The following is a 10,798-nucleotide window of genomic DNA, read 5'->3' as shown; positions in this document are numbered from 1 at the left end:
GAAAACATATCACTAAGTAGGCTGCCCTTCGAAGTTAATTGAGTCTCGGGAGCTGCAAAAGCGCAAGAGCAATGTATAAATAAATTTAAAATGTAAGTGTATACAATGTGCATTTATTAAGGATCAATTTGCTATTTGGCCTTATTTGGCAAGAAAAAATTTTAAAAGTACATTAGACTTGGTCGATTAAGTTATTTTGCGAAATTGTAAGAAAGAAATCGTCGATGTTTTTGCAAAACCGCCCATCGCCCATTTGCAAAGCCGCCTAAATCGCTGTTGTGGGAAAAAAGAGCAAATGGCATAAATCATAAAATCGTTATTAAAACAACAGATTTGCAAAATAATAGTTAGAGAATATACCGCCTATCAAGGCAATGTCTTCAAAGAAACCCCGGTTTTACGCTCTCCTGTAAAGTTTGAGTACCGTAAGATAGGCGGTTATGCAATTGGTCGATGGGTGGTTTTGCAAAAACATCGACGATATAGTTAGTATGTATCACACCTGTCTACTTATCAGGTTATCTGGTTATCTGGTTATGTCGTTATACTTTTTATTAACCTTACAATAATAAAATACATTATGGAATAATAATTTTTCACCAGATTACGGGGTAACCAAGCAAGCGTGAACACCCACATTATGTTGTATTTGCTTCAAACAAATAACAATTTGCTATGAAATACAAACTGAGTCATATCTTTAGCCAGTGAAATTGATTCCAAGTGTCGGTAACAACCTATTCATCAATTTAAAGGTTATTAAGATTTAGTACACAACTTAGGTTATGTTAGTTTATGCTGGCTGCCTACAAAAGATCTCACATAGTCGAAGATACATAATGTCCATAATGTTGCCACATACGTTTACGACCCACAAATGTAATGCTGAAGAACATTTCGTTTCTTTGGCGTCTTTTTAGACACTTTCGGCCTTTGTGATAGTTAAATTTCACGGTTACACTTCCTAGGACACAATACCCTGTTAGCAATGCCAAAGAGAACGCTCTCTTTGGCTAGCTCGTTAGCTTCTTCAGCACTTTCTTTGCAATGCAAAGACCTCAAGGAGTACCAATTAATACCGAAAATTGGCCATTTTCTAGTTCTTTTAAGGGTCCCGAACACGTTTTCGCCTTCCTTTTAGTCGCTGCCTTCATATGCGTATACATAGTACGTTTCGAATTCACTTTCCTATTCGCTTTAGGCGCTGTTTTCCTATTCGTATTCGTACCTTCGTCGTCGTATTCGTATTCGTTTTAGTGCGGTCTTTGTATTCGTCTTCGCAATCATCTTCGTATTCGTCCTCTTCTTCGTATTTATCTTCATATTCGTACTTGCCTTCGTATCCGAATTCATCTTGCTATTCATTTTCACATTTGTGCTTCCATTTGTCTTTGGTTGGTCTATCTATTCATATTCAACCTCGCTTTCAACCCCATATTCCTCTTCGTATTCGTGTTCATACTTGTTTTCGTTTTTATATTTGTATTCGTAACACCTTCGTATGTGTCTTCGTTTTCATCTCCTTATTCGTATTGGTCTTCGGATATTCTTCAGATTCGTGTTCGTATTCGTCTCCATATACCTTTTGCTACTCGTGTTAGTATTGGTCTTGGCCTTCGTATTTGTTTTCATATTGGTAGTTGCCTTCGTATTCCCTTCTTCGTGTTCAAAACCAAAAATATTAAGCAAAATAAAGTGCAAAAATATAGATCGTTAGCATACCAAATAAAAGTCAAATCGACCGCATAAAATGTATGCAACCAGGCACCGGCTGGTGTGAGACCTCAGATAGGTATACATACACTTTCTGGCGCCAAACCGGCTGTCGGTTAACCGGAAACTGAAGCGTGTGAAACAGCATTAAGGGTAAGTACAATGGGCTGTTTTCAGCACACGTTTTTTGTGCCTGGTTCCGACAAAAAAGGGTAACCCTACAGTACAGTACATTTTTTAACAAAACAACTAAATCTCTTTCGGAAACTCTGAATTTATACCGACCAGTCGCAAGTATTCTGTCACTTAAGGATAAATGATCGGACTGTTACACTTAAAATTAATAATAATTTTTGGGGAAAAATATTCAGATTTACGTGAGCTGGACCGATTTTAAAATACCTCCAAAAATATAGTTTTTTATAAACACTTTTATAATAATAATAACACTTTTATGGTAAAGATAAATTAGCAACAGTATCTATAATGCTTACCCATAAAATCCAAATTTGGTTGAGCCATTTTTGAAACCCTGTTACTCCAGGGTTGACAAGGAACTAACTCATTTACATCAGTCTCATTCATTCTTTCTGTAACAATGCAAAAATATAAAAATACGTACATATATAAAATAAACTGCACAAATTCAATTTTAGTTGCAAATAATTTTAACATCAAATAAAAATAGATTTCTAAATTAGACGAAATTTATTCAAACTCGAATTAAATTTACATACATGAGAAATACGGGGGTCGCTAGTATTGCCGTAAACTAGAGCATATGGTATTGTCGATATTAACGTTCGAGTACCTCTCGTTTCTGTTTTGGATAAGTTCTGCTTTTTTAATTTGTCTGAGAAGAACTTATTCTGTTTTGATCTATGGAAAACTTGAGGTGGAAATTTTCTAGTTTTACACATCATTTTCCCAAATACTATGACTTAAGGTACCTTATTTATGATAGATTACTACCAGCACACATTGGTCTAAAATTGGGCCCTTGGAGATACCACAGAGCTCTCCAAACGCCTACTCCCCATTGGAGCAATTCGTATAGTCAACGAATTTCAGCGGTTGCCGTTTTCTGGGGTTAGATTGTTTAAAAATTCTGCGCCCAAAAAACTTGGGTGGTCTACTGCATGTTAAGCACTCTCACAACAGTTCTCTCAGCAGTACTAACTGCTCTGTGTGTCCGCCTATATGAATGTGGCCCGTAAAAAGGCTCATAGCTGACGATACTTCCCTTCTTTTAAAAAGAAAAGCTCTTCTATTATAAAGAACTTGGCTGTGTTGCAGGTACTAGCATATTCCCACTTCGTACGCGCTTGTTTTAGGACTTGTAACACAATCATTAATTTACAGGAAATGTGCGGCATGCTGCACCTCTTTCAGGCCGGTAAGAGTGGTGTGGAAGTACCCTCTCTAGCAAGCTCGTCTCCTTTCTCGTTCCCTGATATGTTTCACAGTCCTGGTACCCATAACAGATACGGAATCAATTGCCTTTATGCCAGCCTGACTATCGAAGATATAAATTGGTTTTACCTGCTATTTGACATTAGCTTCTAGTTAGTATAGTCTTTATTCGTCGAAACTGTTCTTCGTTTTCTGATCCCCATACTCTCAAACTGTTGTACTCGTCCTTAGTTCGGTCCAGGTTAGAATACGCGGTATTCGTTTGGAGACCGTTTCATGCAGTCCATGTTAATAGATTAGAGTCTGTTCAGCGAGCTTTTGTGCGCTTTGCTTTGCGCTCGATGAATTTTGTAGATCCCATTCCGTCCTATCGCTTTCGTTGCTCACTAATAAACCTCATGTCCTTAGAGTCTAGGCGTGCTATGTTGTCGATGTGTTTTGTCTTTGATATCTGTGCGGGATCAATAGATTGTCCGTACCTGCTCATGAAAATTAATTTTAATGTTCCCTCACGCATTCTCCGCTGTAATGAATTGTTCTTCGTGGGTATAGCTAAAACTGTCCTTTTAGGAGGACGCTGGCGCAGTTTAATGCGTATTCTTCTTCCTTAGACTTTGATTTCTCATAATCTAAGTCTACTTGTAAGGCTCTTGTCATAAGGTCTTTGTATGTAACTATCATATAGTCTGTAAACATCCTGTTTGTTGTTGATTAATAATAAATAATAATAATTAATAACTACAATGGTCTGGAAGATGAAATTACGCCATAATTCTGTGTTGATCAACGTATAATCTTTCGTCTACTTTGTTATCTAGCTAGTCAGTATAAAATCGATTTTGATTCGTGTTCTGTTGGCATCTTGTGTTTTCTACCACTAGTATCCTCACTGTGTGAGCAAAGCACTGGCGTGCCATTCGAGATATCTGGGCTCTAAATCTCGGGCAGCGAATTTCTCTTTACTAAAATTTTTTGCGGACGCCCATGCTTTCATATCTTTGCAACATCGTCAACTTTTTTCTATTCAATTGACTACTGCAGTGGAGTTCTGACAATCGTTACGGTAAATTTTCGTCGCTAAAATGAAATGAGTAGGACCTAAAAGTATAGAACATGGAAGAGTAACACATGCGATGCGTAATCAGCCAAATCTGGCAGTGTGGCGGGCATGCATCTAGATGTTGCGTGTTGTTAGTGGCATCTGCTATTCTTTTGGAGATTTTTGGCAATCAAAATTAGCGACAGCACATGTTAGAATCCGGCTGCTGAGCGTAAATGGCACCTATGATACAATCTTTTTCATTCCAAAAGTTGTGTCTGCAAATATAGTCGTGTTTTGATAGGTGGTAATCCTTTATATATCACTCAGGCGAAACTTTGCTTGTCCTCTTTCACTATAAAATATTTCCGCAAGCAGCAGGCAATGCCACTTGGCCTTTTTTACTGGAATTCACCGAAGCTGTACCAGAAAATATATATGGCTCATCAGTTTCTAACTTTCGGCTTTGACCTTGTAATTAGTTCCAAATAAGTGGTCCATTTGAGAACTAGTTCAACCCTTCTGCAATGATTGGGTCAAAAAGACCCAATTTTCATGAAAAAATTTTTTAGTTACAGAGTCAGGTAAAGCTGCTACGTTGTTTATTCGTTAAAAGCATAATCATTTATGGTTTTTTCAAAAAATATTTTTTATTTTAGTTTGTTTTCTAGAAGGCGACATAGTTTTTCCATACACCCACAGTATTTCTGGGCCATTTTGAGCCAAATTAGTATTTAGTATTTAAGGACAACTTTGAATCGGTAAGCATACAGCACTTGCCGATAAAGTGTCTGCATGTGATAAATAAAATTTTAACTGAATTAAAATTGAAATACCGTTTTTTTCTTAAAAATTACTAATTTGTGTCATTGGGTCAAATTGACCCAAAACATTACAATAACGGGTTTATTCAAAACACTGCAGAAGGGTTAAATGGGAAAAGAATCTTCTTCGGTCTCCATTGTGTTCACCTAAGAAGCTCACTAGATTCTCCAGCATTTGCTAATCAGTAAAGGAGATACAAAACTACACTTCTACATCATTACTAGTGATTCTGATCTTCGATGTTGTATTTCCATTTTGATTAAGATTAAGAACAAATTTTAATGTCTGTGAAGTTGGCATATGGGATGACGCAAAAAGACAAAAGAAAAGCTGTTCTGAGTTGATTTCCAATAGTTCTAGATTTCTTGAAAAGAAGACAAGTTCTGCAAAAATATGCCAATTTTTTTCAAAAATAGCCGAAAAAGTTCAATGTTTGAAAAAAATTAAAATTTTAACTGTTCTGACTAGCTTTTCAATAGCTCCAGAATTCATGAAGAGGAAAAAAGTTTTGCAAAATTACGCCAACACTTTTCCAGTAGTAACAAAAGGTTAATCTCTGAAATAAATAGAAATTTCAACTGTTCTGAATAGTTTTTTTATGGTTCTAGAGTTCCTGAAAAGGAAAAAAATTCTGCAAAATTACGCCGATTTTTTTTCAAAAAAGATAAACAAAGATAAGAAATAAAAACTTTAACTTTCCTGGCTAGTTTTTCAATAGTTCTAGAATTTCTGAAAAGCAAAAATAAAGTTCTGCAAAATTACGCAAAAAAACATTTTTTTTTTTCAAAAAAATATAAAAAGTTTAATGTTTTCAATAGATCTAGGGTTTTTGAAAAACAATATAAAAAATTCTGCAAAATAACGACGAAAAAATTAATTTTTTCTAATATACTAAAAACTTAAAGGTTTTAAATAAAGGTAAACTGTTGTGACTAGCTTCTAAGTAGCTCTAGAGTTCTAGAAAAAAAATTCTGCACAATTACGCAGAAAAAAAAACAAAAAAAAAAACGAAAAAGTTTAATGTTTAAAAAATTTAGACCTTTTTCAGTAGTTTTAGAATTCCTGAAAAGGAAAAAAGTTCTGCAAAATTACACTGAAAAACAAAATTTCAAAAAAGATGAAAAGGTTTTATGTTTGAAAAAAAAAATTAAGCTGTTCTGAGTAGCTTTTCAACAGTTCTAGAGTTCCTAAAAGGGAAAATAATTCTGCAAAAATACGCGGAAAAAAATTGTTCCAAAAGGCAAAAAAGTTTAATGTTTGAAAAATATAAAATTAGAACTGTTCTGAGTAGCTTTTCAATTGTGCAAAGGAAGAAAAATGTCTTGCAAAATTTTCCCTGAAAAAAAATTTCAAAAAAGGCGAAAGTTTAATGTTAAAAAATAAAATAAGACTGTTCTGAGTAGCTCTCCAATAGTTTTAGAGGAAAAAGGAAAAAAGCTCTGCAAAATTACGTCGATAAAAAACATTATTTTGCGTCATTCCGTACGCTATCTGCACGGATATCAAACTTCACACCACATATCTGTATCTACATACATCGATAAAATTTCTGTGGATTTGAAAAACTTCCCGCAATAGAATGGTGAAATATATTTCAGTTTAGTAAAAAGTATCGCATGCTCCGAGTCACATATGTACAATCAATTGAATGTACATAGATTTATCTACATATACATACATACTACATCCTATAGCATGACGACATTAAAAGTAAAATCATATGCATATCATAAATCCAATAAATTTTATTCCAAATGAATAAAAGACTTACCAATAAATTCTAAGCCAGCCAGCTTCCAGGTACCACGCTTGGTAACTAATATCGATGATGGACATACATTTCGATGAATAACGTGGCCCGAATAGTGTAAATAGGATAAAGCTTCCACAAGCTGCATGTATTTGAAGAGGAAAGAGCAAATACACAAATACATACATATACAAATGTTCAAAACAATGTTATGGAAATTGCATAATTTATTAAAGCACTTTGTGATTTAGATGCAGTGAAATAAAAAATAATACAAAATGTACAGTTCATTGGATTGCAAATTGCGTTCTTCGCAAAAGAGTTTTTTTCTTATTTTAATTTGTTTGTCGGAAATTATTCATCTCAATTGCATTTAAATTTTGGTTGTAATTAATTTGTACTCGTATTAACTGTATAATATAAGTCAAGTGGAAAACTTAATACCTTTGAATTTTGCAATAAGATTGTGTTGTTATGAAAGGCAGAAAATATGCCTTGTATGTATTTACATATGTAGAAATGCAGATATTCTCTAGAATATTTATCTTTGGAATTTGATTTTATATAGAATTAATTCTTAGGCAAGCATTGAGTGCAAATAGCTAATTTCAGGAAATCACCTAAAGTTTTGTGTTACAAATAAATATCAGAGTGTAAAATTTAAAATGTACTATCGAAATGATGTACTTCGTTTTACAGATCTTTGGTCCTGTCAAGTAATTCACGAAATCGTATTAGGAGTTCTTGTCACGGGAAATGCATAGGAGGAAATGAGAGGACTTAATTAAATCCGTAGAAATTTTCAGAATTAAAAGTAACATAAGGAGTTTTTCCTACATATTATTAGCACTAGGGATGCCAAAATATGAGGAAAATTGTGATCCCGGGATTTCGGGATATTTTTTCAGTAATCCCGTCATTGAGTCATAATTTTTATGAATATGAGGAAGAATTCAATATCTGAAAGCATTTAAACATACCATGAAATTAAACTATTTAAAATTTACGATAAATTTTGAGGGTGTCAATCGGACCTTAGATTCGTATTCACCTTGTCGAAATACATGTCGGTGGGTGGGTCTGGTGAGAAGCACAAAACTCTTTTTTTTTGTGCCGCTGTTGTTATTATTGCACTTAAAATGTGTACGTAAGAGCAGCAGAGTATTTAAAGTGGTCTTCTAACCATGACCTGCGCTTGTTACATACAAAACCTGCTCATAAAAAACATCTTTCGGCCTCAACACTTTTAGGCTCAACTGTAAAAAGGTAATCAAAAGCAGCGTTGTTCCGAATATTCGCATTCGCAACCGCGGAGCTTCCGCATTAATTTTAACATTCGCATTCGTATTCGCAATAGTCAATGCGGAGCTTTTTAATGACGACGCAGGTGGAGAGATTGATGAAGAACAACTCATCGGGGGATAGGCCGTCTGAAGAATTGCTCGGGCGTTATCTGTGTGGCTTCAGGCCTGGGAAATCCAAGATTTACCAATTTTTTTGCCTAACTTTTTCATCGACTTCAAATTCGGTTGGCTGTAAAAAAATAAGCAGCCTCTACGAAGCCATGTCATGATTTGGAATTCTCGCAAAACTAATACGGCTATGCAGAGTCTTGTTGAGGACAACTGTCAGCTCCGTCTAAATTGGGTAGGACCTTTTTGGCGCCGTACGAGACCAAACGAGACTACTCATTTCCAGGCGAATTTTTTAATCTGATGTTGGAAAACATAATAAGAGTTCCCCGTCTAAGAAAGCAGCACCTTTTGTAGCAGAAGCACGATCATCGGCCTCATCACTAGGCCCAGCTACGCAGCTAAAGCGGTTTGGCGAGCGGTTTGAACGATGACAAGGCAAAATATCTTTGCGTATTGGAAGCATTACCGCCATCAATAGTATCAGCGTAGAGATCAGATTAAAAAGAAGAGCCCCTTAAAATTATGCCCGTGCTTTTATACGGCGTAAAAATTTCGACTATGTGGAACAAAGGGGCATTTTAGAGATCCATTCACAACACTTTGGAGAGTCTGTTCGAGGGGCCGACGGGTACCGTAGAAGATGGAATGATGACATGTCGACAAACCCGTTTAACAGGAGAAATATATGCTTAATGTACATTTATTTAGGTATAAATGACTAAAATTATATAGTATGTATTTGTATGTATGCAATTCATTTAAAAAAAGTAAGTGCGCCTGGGCCACAATGGAGAAGTGAAACTTACGTTACATGTCGTCACCTGAAATGCAAAAAGATGTAACAACATCGTAAATGAAATGGAAAAAGTCATAGCTAATATTTTAATTTTTTTTTTTCATAAAATTATGTGGCGAGCTGTAATTTGATGAAATCCATCACATAAATCAAAACGTGAGTTTTGAACTTTTTATTAGATATGACTTTTTGCATTTCAACGATGATGTTTGTTACGCCTTTTTGCATTTCAGGTGACGATATGTATCTATTTTGTCTCATAACCAATATACATATATATGTGCATATATATGTGCATATATAACCAATATACTTACATATGTGCATATATCTGCTTTTGTTTAAGGTTATATTTTTGTCTTTTTTCTATCTAGATCCCTACCTCTAACCATGTTTGTTCTAATTACATTTATGATATTCTGCTTTCCTTCATCTTTATACTCTATCGATAACAAAATCGATAGTAACATCCAACAAAATATCGACAAAAAACCGATAAAAATATTGATAACAAAATCAAAGACAAATTCGATAAAAATTTCGATAGCAAAATCGATAATAATAATGGTAGCAAAATCGATTAGAAAATTCATAAAAATATCGACAACAAAATCTATAGAAATGGATAACAAAATCTATAAAAATATCGATAAATAATCGCTAACAAAATCGATAACAAAAGTCGATTAGAATATCGATAACAAAATCGATAACAAACTTGATAAAAAACATCGATATCGAAACCGATAAATAATCGAAAAATAATCGATAAAAATATCGAAAAGAAAATCGATAAATAATCGATAACAAAATCGATTAACAATCGTTAAAAAAATCGATAACATATCGATAAAATCGATGGCAAGTTTAATAAAAATTTCGATTGCAAAATCTGTAATACCATTGGTACCAAAATCAATTAGCAAATCGATAAAAATATCTATAACAAAATTAATAAAAATATATAACAAAATCGATTACAAAATCGTTAAACTTATCGATAACAAAATCGATAAATAATCGACAACAAAATCGATAAATAACCGATACAAAAATCCATAACAATATCGATAACAAAACCAATAAAATATCGGTTATTATATCGATAAGTCCCGAGAATCCCGAAAATCTCCAAAATCCCAAACTTGTTACCAGATTGAGTCTGTGTCTCTATCTATATCCTTTTCTCTATAATTGCCGTTATTTTAATCTTTCTTCCTCTATCTTCATCTTTACTTTTATCGGTGTCCTCATCCTCATCTTTTTCTTTATATTTATCTTTGTTTTTACTTTTGTATTCATCATTTTCTTCTTCTACATATTCCCCTTCACCTTTGCCTTTATATAAGTAAAGTGTTTATATTTACCTTGTTCTTCATTTATAACTTTATTTTTACGCATCTTTGTTTTTGTTTTTATTTTTACCTTTGCCTTTATTTCTTTATCTATGTACGTACTCATCTTTACTTTCATTCTTGTATTGGTCTTTTTCTAAATGTTATTCTTTATCCTTTTATTAGCATTTTTTTATTAAATTAATAACATACATTCAAGAAGCACTTGTTTCCGTCCCAACCATTTCCGTTGCACTATTTCCGTTCCACCATTTCCGTGTGCAATTTCCGTTGAATTTGCAACCTCCGCTAAAGAAGTTTCACTTCAAAAAAGCTCTTCCCTTAAACGAATTAAATTTTCAGCTGGCATTATAACTTTACACAAACACATTAATGACGGCACATAACTTTAAGCAAAAATAAATATCTGTTGATGATTTTCCAAACAGATTCTTAAATTTATTTTTACTTTATATTTAAGTTGAAATTTCGCTCTTAACCGTGACTAATAAA

At 33.9% G+C, this 10,798-nt stretch overlaps 1 long non-coding RNA gene across 1 annotated transcript; it reads right to left on the bottom strand.

Annotated features, from left to right (window-relative positions):
* Position 1: 1 nt before the first annotated feature.
* LOC118746404 lies at positions 2-6,847 on the bottom strand. The gene is made up of 3 exons (XR_004993824.1): positions 6,762-6,847; positions 2,208-2,303; positions 2-52 (listed from the first exon to the last, which is right to left on the bottom strand). It is a non-coding gene; the product is annotated as an uncharacterized LOC118746404 (long non-coding RNA).
* Between the last annotated feature and the right edge of the window lie 3,951 nt (positions 6,848-10,798).

This window comes from Rhagoletis pomonella, unplaced genomic scaffold, assembly GCF_013731165.1.
Source record: "Rhagoletis pomonella isolate Grant_MI unplaced genomic scaffold, Rhpom_1.0 Rhpom_scaffold_00010, whole genome shotgun sequence".
Lineage (NCBI taxonomy): Eukaryota > Metazoa > Arthropoda > Insecta > Diptera > Tephritidae > Rhagoletis > Rhagoletis pomonella.
The sequence above is the reverse complement of the archived record's forward strand: the minus strand, read 5'-3'. Positions and strand labels throughout refer to the sequence as shown.